General features: G+C 42.4%; 1 non-coding gene across 1 annotated transcript; it reads right to left on the reverse strand.

Moving 5' to 3' along the window:
* Positions 1-3,252: 3,252 nt before the first annotated feature.
* LOC123723725 (uncharacterized) lies at positions 3,253-6,451 on the reverse strand. The gene is made up of 2 exons (XR_001329023.3): positions 6,285-6,451; positions 3,253-5,268 (listed from the first exon to the last, which is right to left on the reverse strand). It is a non-coding gene; the product is annotated as an uncharacterized LOC123723725 (transcript).
* Between the last annotated feature and the right edge of the window lie 6,851 nt (positions 6,452-13,302).

The raw sequence follows: 13,302 nt of genomic DNA on the forward strand, positions 1-13,302 counted from the left end.
ACCTGAACTACTGCTGCTCATTATGATGTAGTATTTAGAGCCAAGTCCATAAATTATTTGGTTTTACCTTCCACCCTAAATTAAATGAATGTCAATTTATACAGTTATCCCCATGAAAAATAGAGCCACGTCTTTCTGGTGCCTTTTACAGCTTGTTTCTAGTCTAAAGCATTGCAGAGTTATGCACCTTGTGCATTTATATAATCAGGGTTTGGGGGCCATTAGCCCCCTCTCCCACCCCAGGCACCACACCACTGGAATGGCCGTTGACAAATATCCAACACATGGGCTTGTCCACCATTCAGATCAGAGCTGTAAATTCAATGAAGCCAGTCTAATGGCAGAGTTGTTAGTTTGGCCACTGTTGATCAGCACAGACTTGGATAAAAATGTCAAGACAGGAGGAGCATACTGGAATCTATTCTGGATGTTTGAAACAAGTAAGTTTCTCTGATGCTAGCCAGCATGTATTTGCTCACCGCAGTGGACAACATGCTGTTTACATGTGTATTTGCCCTCCCTTTGGCATATCAGATTACAACTCCTATCTGCCCATCCACAGGGCCGGTCAAGTTTCTTTGTGTAAACATCACTGACAATCTGAAATGGTCCACACACACAGACAATGTGGTGAAGAAGGCTCAACAGCACCTCTTCAACCTCAGGAGGCTGAAGAAATTCAGCTTGGCCCCTAAAACACACAAACTTTTACAGATGCACCATTGAGAGCATCCTGTCGGGCTGTATCACCACCTGGTACGGCAACTGCACCATTCGCAACTTCAGGGCTCTCCAGAGGGTGGTGCGGTCTGCCCAACACATCACCAGGGCACAATGCCTGCCCTCAAGGACATCTACAACACCCAATGTCACAGGATATTGCCCTGGACTTAGTCACTGTCACTAGCCGACTACGACCCAGTTTCTCTACCATGCACCTTAGAGGCTGCCCTATGTACACAGACATGGAACACTGTTCACTTTAATGTTTACATACTGTTTTAAGCACTTAATATGTATATATAGTGTATTCTAGTCAAGGCCACTATATTCAATTATTACTGTATATACACTATTCAATCCTACAGATACACTAAATATTCTATCCACATACTGTCCATAATGTCTCTACATCCTGTGATGGAAAATATACTGCTCAAAAATATAAAGGGAACACTTAAACAACACAATGTAACTCCAAGTCAATCACACTTCTGTGAAATCAAACTGTCCACTTAGGAAGCAACACTGATTGACAATACATTTCACATGCTGTTGTGCAAATGGAATAGACAACAGGTGGAAATTATAGGCAATAAGCAAGACACCCCCAATAAAGGAGTGGTTCTGCAGGTGGAGACCACAGACCACTTCTCAGTTCCTATGCTTCCTGGCTGATGTTTTGGTCACTTTTGAATGCTGGCGGTGCTTTCACTCTAGTGGTAGCATGAGACGGAGTCTACAACCCACACAAGTGGCTCAGGTAGTAAAGCTCATCCAGGACGGCACATCAATGCGAGCTGTGGCAAGAAGGTTTGCTGTGTCTGTCAGCGTAGTGTCCAGAGCATGGAGGCGCTACCAGGAGACAGGCCAGTACATCAGGAGACGTGGAGGAGGCCGTAGGAGGGCAGCAACCCAGCAGCAGGACCGCTACCTCCGCCTTTGTGCAAGGAGGAGCAGGAGGAGCACTGCAAAATGACCTCCAGCAGGCCACAAATGTGCATGTGTCTGCTCAAACGGTCAGAAACAGACTCCATGAGGGTGGTATGAGGGCCCGACGTCCACAGGTGGGGGTTATGCTTACAGTCCAACACCGTGCAGGACGTTTGGCATTTGCCAGAGAACACCAAGATTGGCAAATTCGCCTACTGGCGCCCTGTGCTCTTCACAGATGAAAGCAGGTTCACACTGAGCACGTGACAGACGTGACAGAGTCTTGAGACGCCGTGGAGAACGTTCTGCTGCCTGCAACATCCTCCAGCATGACCGGTTTGGCGGTGGGTCAGTCATGGTGTGGGGTGGCATTTCTTTGGTGGGCCGCACAGCCCTCCATGTGCTCGCCAGAGGTAGCCTGACTGCCATTAGGTACCGAGATGAGATCCTCAGACCCCTTGTGAGACCATATGCTGGTGCGGTTGGTCCTGGGTTCCTCCTAATGAAAGACAATGCTAGACCTCATGTGTCAGCAGTTCCTGCAGGAGGAAGGCATTGATGCTATGGACTGGCCCGCCCATTCCCCAGACCTGAATCCAATTGAGCACATCTGGGACATCATGTCTCGCTCCATCCACCAACGCCACGTTGCACCAGACTGTCCAGAGTTGGCGGATGCTTTAGTCCAGGTCTGGGAGGAGATCCCTCAGGAGACCATCCGCCACCTCATCAGGAGCATGCCCAGGCGTTGTAGGGAGGTCATACAGGCACGTGGAGGCCACACACACTACTGAGCCTCATTTTGACTTGTTTTAAGGACATAACATCAAAGTTGGATCAGCCTGTAGTGTGGTTTTCCACTTTAATTTTGAGTGTGACTCCAAATCCAGACCTCCATGGGTTGATAAATTGGATTTCCATTGATTATTTTTGTGTGATTTTGTTGTCAGCACATTCAACTATGTAAAGAAAAAAGTATTTAATAAGATTATTTCTTTCATTCAGATCTAGGATGTGTTGTTTAAGTGTTCCCTTTTTTTTGAGCAGTGTATTATGTGAAGAGTAGCCTTGAAAATGTTAACTTTGTCTTCGTGTCATAAGTAATCCTTGGTTCCTGCCTGTGAATGGTAAAGATATGGAGGCAACATGACCCCCTCCTCAGGACCATCTGGTAGAACCTCCAGAATAAGTTCTAGAAGTTAAGACAGGAGACAGTGCCAGAACCAACCCTATGAACATGTAACCTGTCTGTAACCAGTATATAAGAGATCTAACGGGACTGCCCCGAGGGAGCTACCTTCAGAATGGTACTTTATGCATCTTAAGTTTGACCTCTAGAGCATGCTGATAATAAACAATGATTCATTTAAGATAGACTTCGAGTGTCCCTGTAGTAGGGCTATACATTTTGGGGAATATTCTGTGGTGGAAACTTTCCGTGGGAATTAACAGAAATATGCAAATTCATATTTATACCATTTAAATGTAATTGTTCTTTGCATTGGATATATTTACCATATCATATGGAGACAGAAACAAACATAATCATAGACAAATTGCAAATGATTAAATCCTTCCAATAGAAATAAATAAAAAAAATTTAGTTACGAATTTAACTTTAATTGAGTTAACTCTTCACATGGGATAATTTCACTGAACAACAAAATAAAGGGAATATTGAATGATCCCCAACGATCCATCGCATCTCCCAAAAACGTTGACATACATCTGTAAAATAATAGTCTAGAAACTAAAGCTTTGGTTGTCTTCCTCTCAGGATGCCATGTCTTCTCCCTGGACCTCCTCAATGTCCACCTCTTGAACATCAGACTCTGAGGCCTCATCTTCACTGTCACTTTCCAACCTTGTTGAGGATGGCTCATTGTCAGGCTCAAAAAGCCTAAAATTTGCCAGGATGGGCACCAATTTTTCAATCCTTGTATTTGTCAGCATGTTGTGTGTTTTGGTGTGTGTGTGTGTGTGTGTGTGTTCCCAAACAAGGACCAGCTGCGCTCTGAGGCGGCTGATGTTGGTGGGATTTGGAGGATGATGGAGGCAACGGGAGCCTCAGATCCACAAAGTCCCTTCCTCCAGGTGGCTGATGAGATATGTTGGCACGACTGCCATATTGCATCTCTATCCCAATGCCCTTGCTTGGAAGTGTACTTCGCCAGACTGCCAAGAACATTGCCCTCATGCATGCCAAGGTGGCGAGAGACGGTAGTGATGACACCATAGGCCTTGCTGATCTCTGCACCAGACAGGATGCTCTTGCCAGCATACGTGGGGTCCAACATGTACACTGCGGCATGTATGGGCTTCAGGCAGAAGTCTTCACGCTTTTTGATGCATTTCAGAACTAGTTTCCTCTGCTTGGAGCAACAGTGAAGTGGGCAGGGCAGCGCAGATTTCTTCTCTTACATCTGCAAGCAGAGTTCGAACATCAGACAGGATGGCATTGTCTCCCTCAATCCGTGCAATGGCTACTGCTATAGGTTTCAGGAGTTGCAGGCTGCTTACCACTCTATCCCAAAATACATCATCCAGGAGGATCCTCTTGATGGGGCTGTCCATATCGGCAGACTGTGATATGGCCATTTCTTGGAGAGACTCCTTCCCCTCCAGGAGACTGTCAAACATGATGACAACATCACCCCAACGAGTGTTGCTGGGCAGCTTCAATGTGGTGCTCTTATTCTTCTCACTAAGCTTGGTGTGGTAGAACTTGCTATAACTTGATGACCCTTCACATACCTAACCATTTCCTTGGCTCTCTTGTAGAGTGTATCCATTGTTTTCAGTGCCATGATGTCCTTGAGGAGCAGATTCAATGCATGAGTAGCACAGCCAATGGGTGTGATGTGAGGGCAGGACTCCTCCACTTTAAACCAAGCAGTCTTCATGTTTGCAATATTGTCTGTCACCAGTGCAAATACCTTCTGTGGTTAAAGCTCATTGATAAATGCCTTCAGTTCATCTGCAATGTAGAGACCGGTGTGTCTGTTGTCCCTTGCGTCTGTGCTCTTGTAGAATACTGGTTGAGGGGTGGAGATGATGTAGTTAATTATTCCTTGCCCACGAACATTCGACCACCCATCAGAGATGATTGCAATACAGCTTTCTCTATGATTTGCTTGACCTTCACTTGAACTCTGTTAAACTCTGCATCAAGCAAATGAGTACATAAAGCATGTCTGGTTGGAGGGGTGTATGCTGGGCAAAGAACATTCAGAAATCTCTTCCAATACATATTGCCTGTGAGCATCAGAAGTGAACAAGTTGCATACATAGCTCGAGCAAGACATTCATCAGCATATCTCTGACTATGTTCCTCCATTGAGTCCAAAAAAACTTGTGATTCCAGGAGGACCATAAGCTGTTGCTATTGATAAGGAGTCTGATTCATCATTTTCACCTCGAATAGAAGTACAGGGACTTTTATCAGAGGTTGCTTGTTGTGAGCGCTGATGAACCTTTATGCACTTGGCCAGATGATTCTGCATCTTTGTTGCATTCTTCACATATGATTTGGCACAGTATTTGCAAATGTACACAGCTTTTCTTTCTACATTAGCTGCAGTGAAATGTCTCCACACATCAGATAGTGGCATTTTCCTGTAAAGATTAGGGAAAAAAAGTGTTAAAAAAACCCCCAAATACAGATAAATAGTTAAACAGTTAGATTAAACAACTCCTTTGTAAGATAAATTTTTTTAAATGAAACATGTATGGAAACAGGTGAATTAACACTCCTCAGTTAGCAGGCTCAAGCAAGCTAAAACCCTCATGGTAGCAAAAACTAACTAGCAGAAATTGTTAACAAGTTAGAAATGCTACTTATTTTCAACTGTCTTTTTACTGTTGTTTTATTTCTTTACTTACCCATTGTTCACCTAATATATTTTTGGCACTATTGGTTAGAGCCTGTAAGTAAGCATTTCACTGTAAGGTCTACTACAGCTGTTGTATTCGGCGCACCTGACAAATAAACTTGATTTGACATCATTGGTTCTTAATGGACGGAAATGTGCACCTGAGGCAGTGCTGGAATAGTGGAGGCAGCCCGTTTTCTTTGCGACTTGCGGTAACTAAACCAATAGTTATTAAGTAGTTCGAAAATGTCGGGAAAATGAACTGGCTTGACCATGCTGTAGGTCATGTAACTGTTTGTTACATGCAAAATGTTTTGTTTACTTCAAAGGACATTTGTTGCTCACCGGTTTTATGATTGAACAAAAGGTGTGGTTGAATTTATTCTGCCACTGTCTTCATGTCTTGTCCGTGTCAAGGCATATTAACTAACAGGTTATAGAGCAAACAACCCAATTATCACAACACATAGGTTGTAATATGGCTCTTTTTTCTGCCTTGGCTTCCCGGTGACTTTACCCACGCACCGGTACAGGAAGGTGTAGCTTTAGCCTCATTATTTCTCCATGGTTCCGACGTAACCTGCTCATTGCCTTGTTTCAATCTGTGTGCTTTAGGCTAGTAGGCTACTTTGCTGAAGGACAAAACAACCCTGGTGTTTATTGGAACGAATGGATATGGAAGATCAAAGATGATAACTAGGCCTAGACATGTTATACACCACAGTAGGCATACTGTTAATAAAAGTAAATCAAACTTACCCGATCCATCATGGAAGCTATTCTTTCTTCAGCGTTCACCGATGTATGTTCAATCCGACGTCTGCAGTGGCCATTTACAGCAATGCAACAGTGGGAGAAGTTAAGACTTCCTGCGATTCAAGGAGCAGAGCTGTTGAGAAGGAAGAAAACGGTCTTCTTCTTCTTTGGTATTATGACGGTTCGCATACAACTGTTATAGGTGCATGCCGCCACCTACTGATATGTCTTTTTATCAGCTTACTATTTTGTAGTACTATTCTGTAGTATGAATTCCTTACACTGTGAAAAAATTGCCCAACAAATTAACCCTAAACCAGAGACGTCACTAGAGATTCATGGATAGGGGGGCTAAGCTTCTTTTAGGGGGGTCTGGGCATACTCCCCCAGGATTTGTTTTAAAGCCCCAAAAACGTATTTTCATCACATATTTTTAGAGTAACAATGGGTGTAAAATCGATCAAAATAAGGTTATTTTTGGTCAAGGTTGACTTACTTAAATTCTATCCAAATAAGAAATTAAAGTCCACTCTGTCCCCATCCATCCAACACCAACAAAAGGCACAAAAATGGCTGTACTATCTAGCCAAAATACTTTTTGGATGTTATTTTGAGAGCGAGAGAGAGAGCGAGAGAGCGAGAGCGAGCGTGCGAGCGAGAGAAATGTGAAGACATGCAGGTCATATTATACCATTAGAAAAATATCTTTACTTAAATGTGTTGCTCAAAATTAACCCAATAATTCAGACACATGGAACATCTTAAACACTATCATCCACAATGGGGAAAAACTAAATTCAACTAATGAGCTAAATACGATTTTAAAAACTGAAAAATAATTAGTAATAAAATCTGATAAAAAAGTAAGATCCCAAACAAATATTACAACCTATATTAGAGAACCTGCTTCTCTCTTTTGATGCTTATTTTGTGGGTGGACGCATCAAAGTGTACCTCCTATTTTTAAAGGTGGCAAAGCGGACAATAACACTATTGTGGCTTAGTGGCCCAAGCACTTCACCCAAGATGGACAATGGTGCAAGACTTGCAAGCCTTTTCTGACCCATTGACTTACGCAACCAGGAGTGCAGCCGGCGCAGTGCACTAAAGGACCTTTCACAGGAGCAGCTGCTCACAGGAATTGTGAGGGCAACCTGAATGATTTCCTTCAGAGAAGGAAACATATCATCAGCCAGGTTATGCACAGCAAGCATATCTTTGGGAGGACATCCAGCCTCTCTTTTCCGGGCAAGAAAGTTTTTGGCCACCAACATCTCTTCTGTTTTAACATCAATACTGTAGTGCTTGGCAAACTCAGTTCAGCATGATGTATCTAGGAAGTTTTTTGAGTTGGGGCTGCATGCCTTTGAGCAGACCTGCATCTACAGTCTAGAATCGCTGGTTAAGCTCACAAACTATCCTGTCCAAACAGGGGAGCAACAACTCTGTTTCATTGTTTGGGAACGTGACAATTCTGTGCCTAAACCCAAGGAGGTCTCCACCACAAAATCTCCCATTTTCCTTTTGCGCTTTCTTGCTGTATCTGCCTCTGGAATATTGTGAATTTCACAGAGTGCTTTGGTTCTGTCATAAAGTTCTGTGGCAAATGCATCTGTGCGTTTTCCTATCAGTGTCACACATACAGCTTGTTTGCCGAAACAAGCTTCTGCCAGGTCTAGTCTCTTTCTGGAGGAACTTATGTAGTCCCTCAGTTATAGAAAGAAGGGACTGAAACATCAGTAGCATATACACGGTGGTGAACTTATGAAGCTTTGCTCTCAGACCAACAGCCATGGGGGATCCAATGGCAGATAGACAATCAAAAATAGCAGTTAAAGGTGTCCAGGAATGCATTTATGGACCGCAGCTGGCATGCCCAGCGAGCGTTTGAGAGCTGTTCAAGTTCAGCTGATGCTATTCCATGTTTGGACTGAGCTTCTTTGAACTTGTGGTGGTTAACTAGGGATGTACTGAAAAACGAATACACATTCTCCAAGAAACTGAAAACTCAGCAGCCTCTGGAATAGCCCTGCAAGTATGACACAACACCAAATTAAGCTCATGAGCATAGCAATGTACATAAATTGCCTCCGGATGCAGCACTCTGAAATGTGCTTGCACACCTCCTTTGGACCCACTCATGACGGCTGCGCCATCATAGGTCTGTGCAACGCACTTTAGGCCTGCTACTCCTCTCATTTGGAGCTGCTTTCGCAACTCATTTGCTATTGATTGGGCATCAAATGACTTGATTTCTGCTAGTGCTAGTAAAGGCTCCTTAACTGTCCCCTCTGTCACATACCTAACACACAGAACCAACTGTTCAGACTGCCCATCCCTGGCCTCATCTGCCATAATGGCATACATTCCAGACTTTGACATCTCAGAGACCATGGTGTCCATAATCTCTTGAGCACAGAATTCGATCATATCATTCTGAGATTCTGGAGAGACATACGTCGCATTTGATGGAGTATTGTACATTTGCAGGAAAGGGTAAAACTCCTTCAAAAGCTCGATACATTCAAGAAAGTTCCCTCTATTTGTGCTTTCACTAGATTCATCATTGGCACGGAAAGAGAGTCCCTGTCTTCCTAACATTGAGGTGACCGCAAATATTCTCCTCAGAACTCACAACTCCCTTCTTTCTGCAATATCACTAGCATGGGCAGATGTTAAAATTTGAGCAATGTTCCCATGACTGCTAGTTGCCTGGTAGCTTTGCCATGCCACAACACTGTCTGTGTGTTTGTGCCATTTCATGTTACCGAAGGTAAACAAAGCTTTTTTCCAATTTTTGTAGCCATTACTGACAAAATAATCTAATTGAATGTTTTTGCCAAAAACTCTACATGGAAAGCAGAAAGCTGTGTTTTTGTGGACAGAGTACTCTACACAATTTTATTTCTCAAACCAGCAGTGCTGACTGAAATGCCCTTTTCTGTGTACCAAAACTTTAGTGTGGGTAGCTATTCAGCTTCACTTGTCTGGGCCCAGTGTCTTTGTCACCTAAATCCCTCTCATTTCTGGAAGGAAACTTTTTACATCAATACTACACATTCCTTTCTTTCAGGTCCTCCTGCACACTTCTCACATCTAGGAATCTCCCTGCTACACACTGCTGGAAGAAAGTTGTCAAGGAAAGGAGTTTGTGTTAATACAGGTAGCACCGATACACTTACCATCAACCAATCATGTCAATGTCGAGCTATATAGAGCTTTAGATCTCGCCAGCTTGTAGTTTTAAAACTCGGAAATTAGTTCCTTTTGGCTCATTCAGCCATCCCAATGGGAAAAATGAATGGGGAAAAATTTGGATTTTGGAATAAACGCAGAAAATACGGTTAGCACAGGCTAAGAAGATCTTATATGTTTTGTTCTATGAGATAATAGCAGTCAGTTAATATGACCTTTATGAATTATGAAGCCTTTGTGATGTGCTTTTTTAAATTACATAAATACGTCAAAATTCACAAGAAGTGACGTTCGCAGATAGATTGTATAACAAAACATACAACATCTAAACCTGTGTTTACAACAGACCTTATTTTCGGCATTCATCCAAACACGCCGTTCATTTCCCCCATAGGCTTTGTCCAGCGAACCATGGCAAAATTAGCACCTATAAAAAGATGGCATTACTATTTCTCTCTATAGAGCCACACTGTGGACGTTCATAATACCCATAAAACCTAGTGGCCAAACGGAGATGGCTCCAATTGTTTTCCAACATTCATTTTTCCCCCATAGGTGATTTCCCATAGGCTTACCCTGACGAGACATTTCGATAACCGTGTAAATCTCTCTCAGACAAGGTGACTTTTATCAATAGCAAATCAAATCAAATCAAATTTATTTATATAGCCCTTCTTACATCAGCTGATATCACAAAGTGCTGTACAGAAACCCAGCCTAAAACCCCAAACAGCAAGTAATGCAGGTGTAGAAGCATGGTGGCTAGGAAAAACTCCCTAGAAAGGCCAAAACCTAGGAAGAAACCTAGAGAGGAACCAGGCTATGAGGGGTGGCCAGTCCTCTTCTGGCTGTGCCGGGTGGAGATTATAACAGCACATGGCCTAGATGTTCAAATGTTCATAAATGACCAGCATTGTCAAATAATAATAATCATAGTAGTTGTCGAGGGTGCAACAAGTCAGTAACACAGGAGTAAGTGTCAGTTGGCTTTTTCATAGCCGATCTTTGAGAGTATCTCTACCGCTCCTGCTGTCTCTAGAGAGTTGAAAACAGCAGGTCTGGTACAGGTAGCACGTCCGGGGAATAGGTCAGGGTTCCAGCAGGTCTGGGACAACAGGTCTGGGACAGGTAGCACGTCCGGCGAACAGGTCAGGGTTCCATAGCTGCAGGCAGAACAGTTGGAACTGGAGCAGCAGCACGGCCAGGTGAACTGGGGACAGCAAGGAGTCATCAAGCCAGGTAGTCCTGAGGCATGGTCCTAGGGCTCAGGTCCTCCGAGAGAGAGAAAGATAGAAAGAGAAAGAGAGAATTAGAGAGAGCATATTTAAATTCACACAGGACACCCGAAAAGACAACTGAAATACTCCAGATGTGATAGACTGACCCTAGCCCCCGGACACATAAACTACTGCAGCATAAATACTGGAGGCTGAGACAGGTGGGGTCAGGAGACACTGTGGCCCCATCCGATGAACCCCCGGACAGGGCCAAACAGGTAGGATATAACCCCACCCACTTTGCCAAAGCACAGCCTCCACACCACTGTGGAGGCTCTATTTACTCTCAAATTTCACAAATGCTAATTAGCATAAAAGCAGACATCATGCAAGAGTACAAATCCCTGCAAGCTCCTGGACATCTCTAGATGACACCTATTGTGTAATTTTAAAACTTGCCCATTACAGGTCACAGAATTGTCAATTTAAAGAAATGCAGCCAATTTATTCAATACTACATTTAGCTAACATTAGATAGTTAATCCAGAGATGCTTACGTTTAATGCTAGATCATTGATTGCAGGATATTAGCTCGTCACTTAGCCTTTTAATAAATTCATAACAGTAAACCTAGATAGTTGCATCTCATAGTGTTCCGAGTGGTGACTCAAGACTCGCTACCTTGGCTAGCCTCTTATGGATCAGACCCTTTCAAAAAAAATAAAAAATTGCTTAAAATGACATACCCAAATCTAACTGCCTGTAGCTCAGGACCTGAAGCAAGGATATGCATATTCTTGATACCATTTCAAAGGAAACACTTTGAAGTTTGTGTAAATGTGAAATGAATGAAGTAGAATATAACACATTAGATCTGGTAAAAGATAATACAAATAAATAAATATGCTTTTTTTGTGTTCCATCATCTTTGAAATAAAAGACAAAGATCATAATGTACTATTCCAGGTTAGGCGCAATTTCATTTTGGCCAATAGATGGAAGTAGTGTATGTGCAACGTTTTAGACTGAATTAATTAACAATTGCATTTCTGTTCAAAATGTTGTATCAAGACTGCCCAAATGAGCCAAATGTGTTTATTAATACATTTTCAAGATCATAACTGTGCACTCTCCTCAAACAATAGCATGGCATTCTTTCCCTGTAATAGCTACTGTAAATTGGACAGTGCAGTTAGATTAACAAGAATTTAAGTTTCTGCCCATGTCAGATATGTCTATGTCCTGGGACATCTTCTTGTTACTTGCAACCTCATGCTAATCACATTAGCCTACGTTAGCTCCGCGGGACGGACACACACACACCGATCTGGTAGAGGCTAGATTCATTGATACAATTATGGGCGTATAGCATTCACATAATATTGGGAGTCAGTCAAAATATTCTTTACTCTTCACCTTCTTCTGGCAACGGTCCATACTTGATCTCTTACTCTTATTAATTTGCGTCGATAATCTTCACCTTTTCCAAATGTGTATTTTGGTCCTGTTTCGTCCAGCAATACATTACATTATCAAAGTATGTTTGTCTATTCTATGTTTCTATCTGAAAATAAGTTTCACTCTTACCGTCTTCAAGACGTTGACATCAGTCCTCTGAGGTGTGTAGTGACCTCTCCAAGGAGTGGTGGTCTGGGTGGAGGTGGTAGCCCATTATGGGGTGGGGGTGAGGGTCCGATTGGGGGTTCTCCCCTCCCGAGGCCTGGCTACTTTTTAAAGGTCATTTTTATTACGTTTCAGAACCACTTCTGATTGTATCCAAGAGTTTGAAGATCACATTTCTATCGATCTGAACATTCTGAAAATGTGTCTGATGGATAGCTATGAATCTAATATTTCCAATGATATATGATTAAAGGGTAAACATGAGTAATAACCTGATGTACTGTATGCTGACGTTGTCATAGGGTAAAACCTCTATGGGAAAACTGAATGGGATGGAGGGATGAATAGAAATAGTGATAAAACACAGAAAGCTACCATTGCTGCAGTGATAGAAGACCTTTTCAACTATAGGGACATGGACCCAAAAAAATAAATCACTATGAGACATTTTCACCCCAAGTGAGCCCCACCGAGCCCCCTGACTCATTGACTATGAGACCTACAGATTAATTCAGTTTATTGTTTCAGGTGTGTGTGTGTGTGTGATTGTACAGGTGTGTATATTTCAATAATTCCCTTCTTGTACTTTTCAATGTGTGTATTGGTGTTTATTGCTAGATATTACTGCACTGTTGGAGCTAGGAACACAAGCATTTCTACACCCACAATATCTGATAGAAATGTGTATGCGACCAATACAATTTGATGATTAGAGTGTGTGTTAGTGTACTAATACAAGTGCATAGGTTTGTGTGTGTGGGTTTGCAATTGGTGGAGGGTGGTATGTGCATTAACATTAGTGAAGTAACCCATTAAACATTGGTTTAGGTGTTACTACATGATCGGTTGAAGTTATTACATTATTCATTAAAGTTGTTACTCACCTGACTGATAACGTAACTTATTACATTAAATGGTAAAAGTTATTATGATAACAATTCAATATTTTATCATATTAACCAACAAGATATTACATTTACCGGTTT

The sequence above is a fragment of the Salmo salar genome, chromosome 06 (assembly GCF_965601325.2).
Source record: "Salmo salar chromosome 06, fSalSal1, whole genome shotgun sequence".
Lineage (NCBI taxonomy): Eukaryota > Metazoa > Chordata > Actinopteri > Salmoniformes > Salmonidae > Salmo > Salmo salar.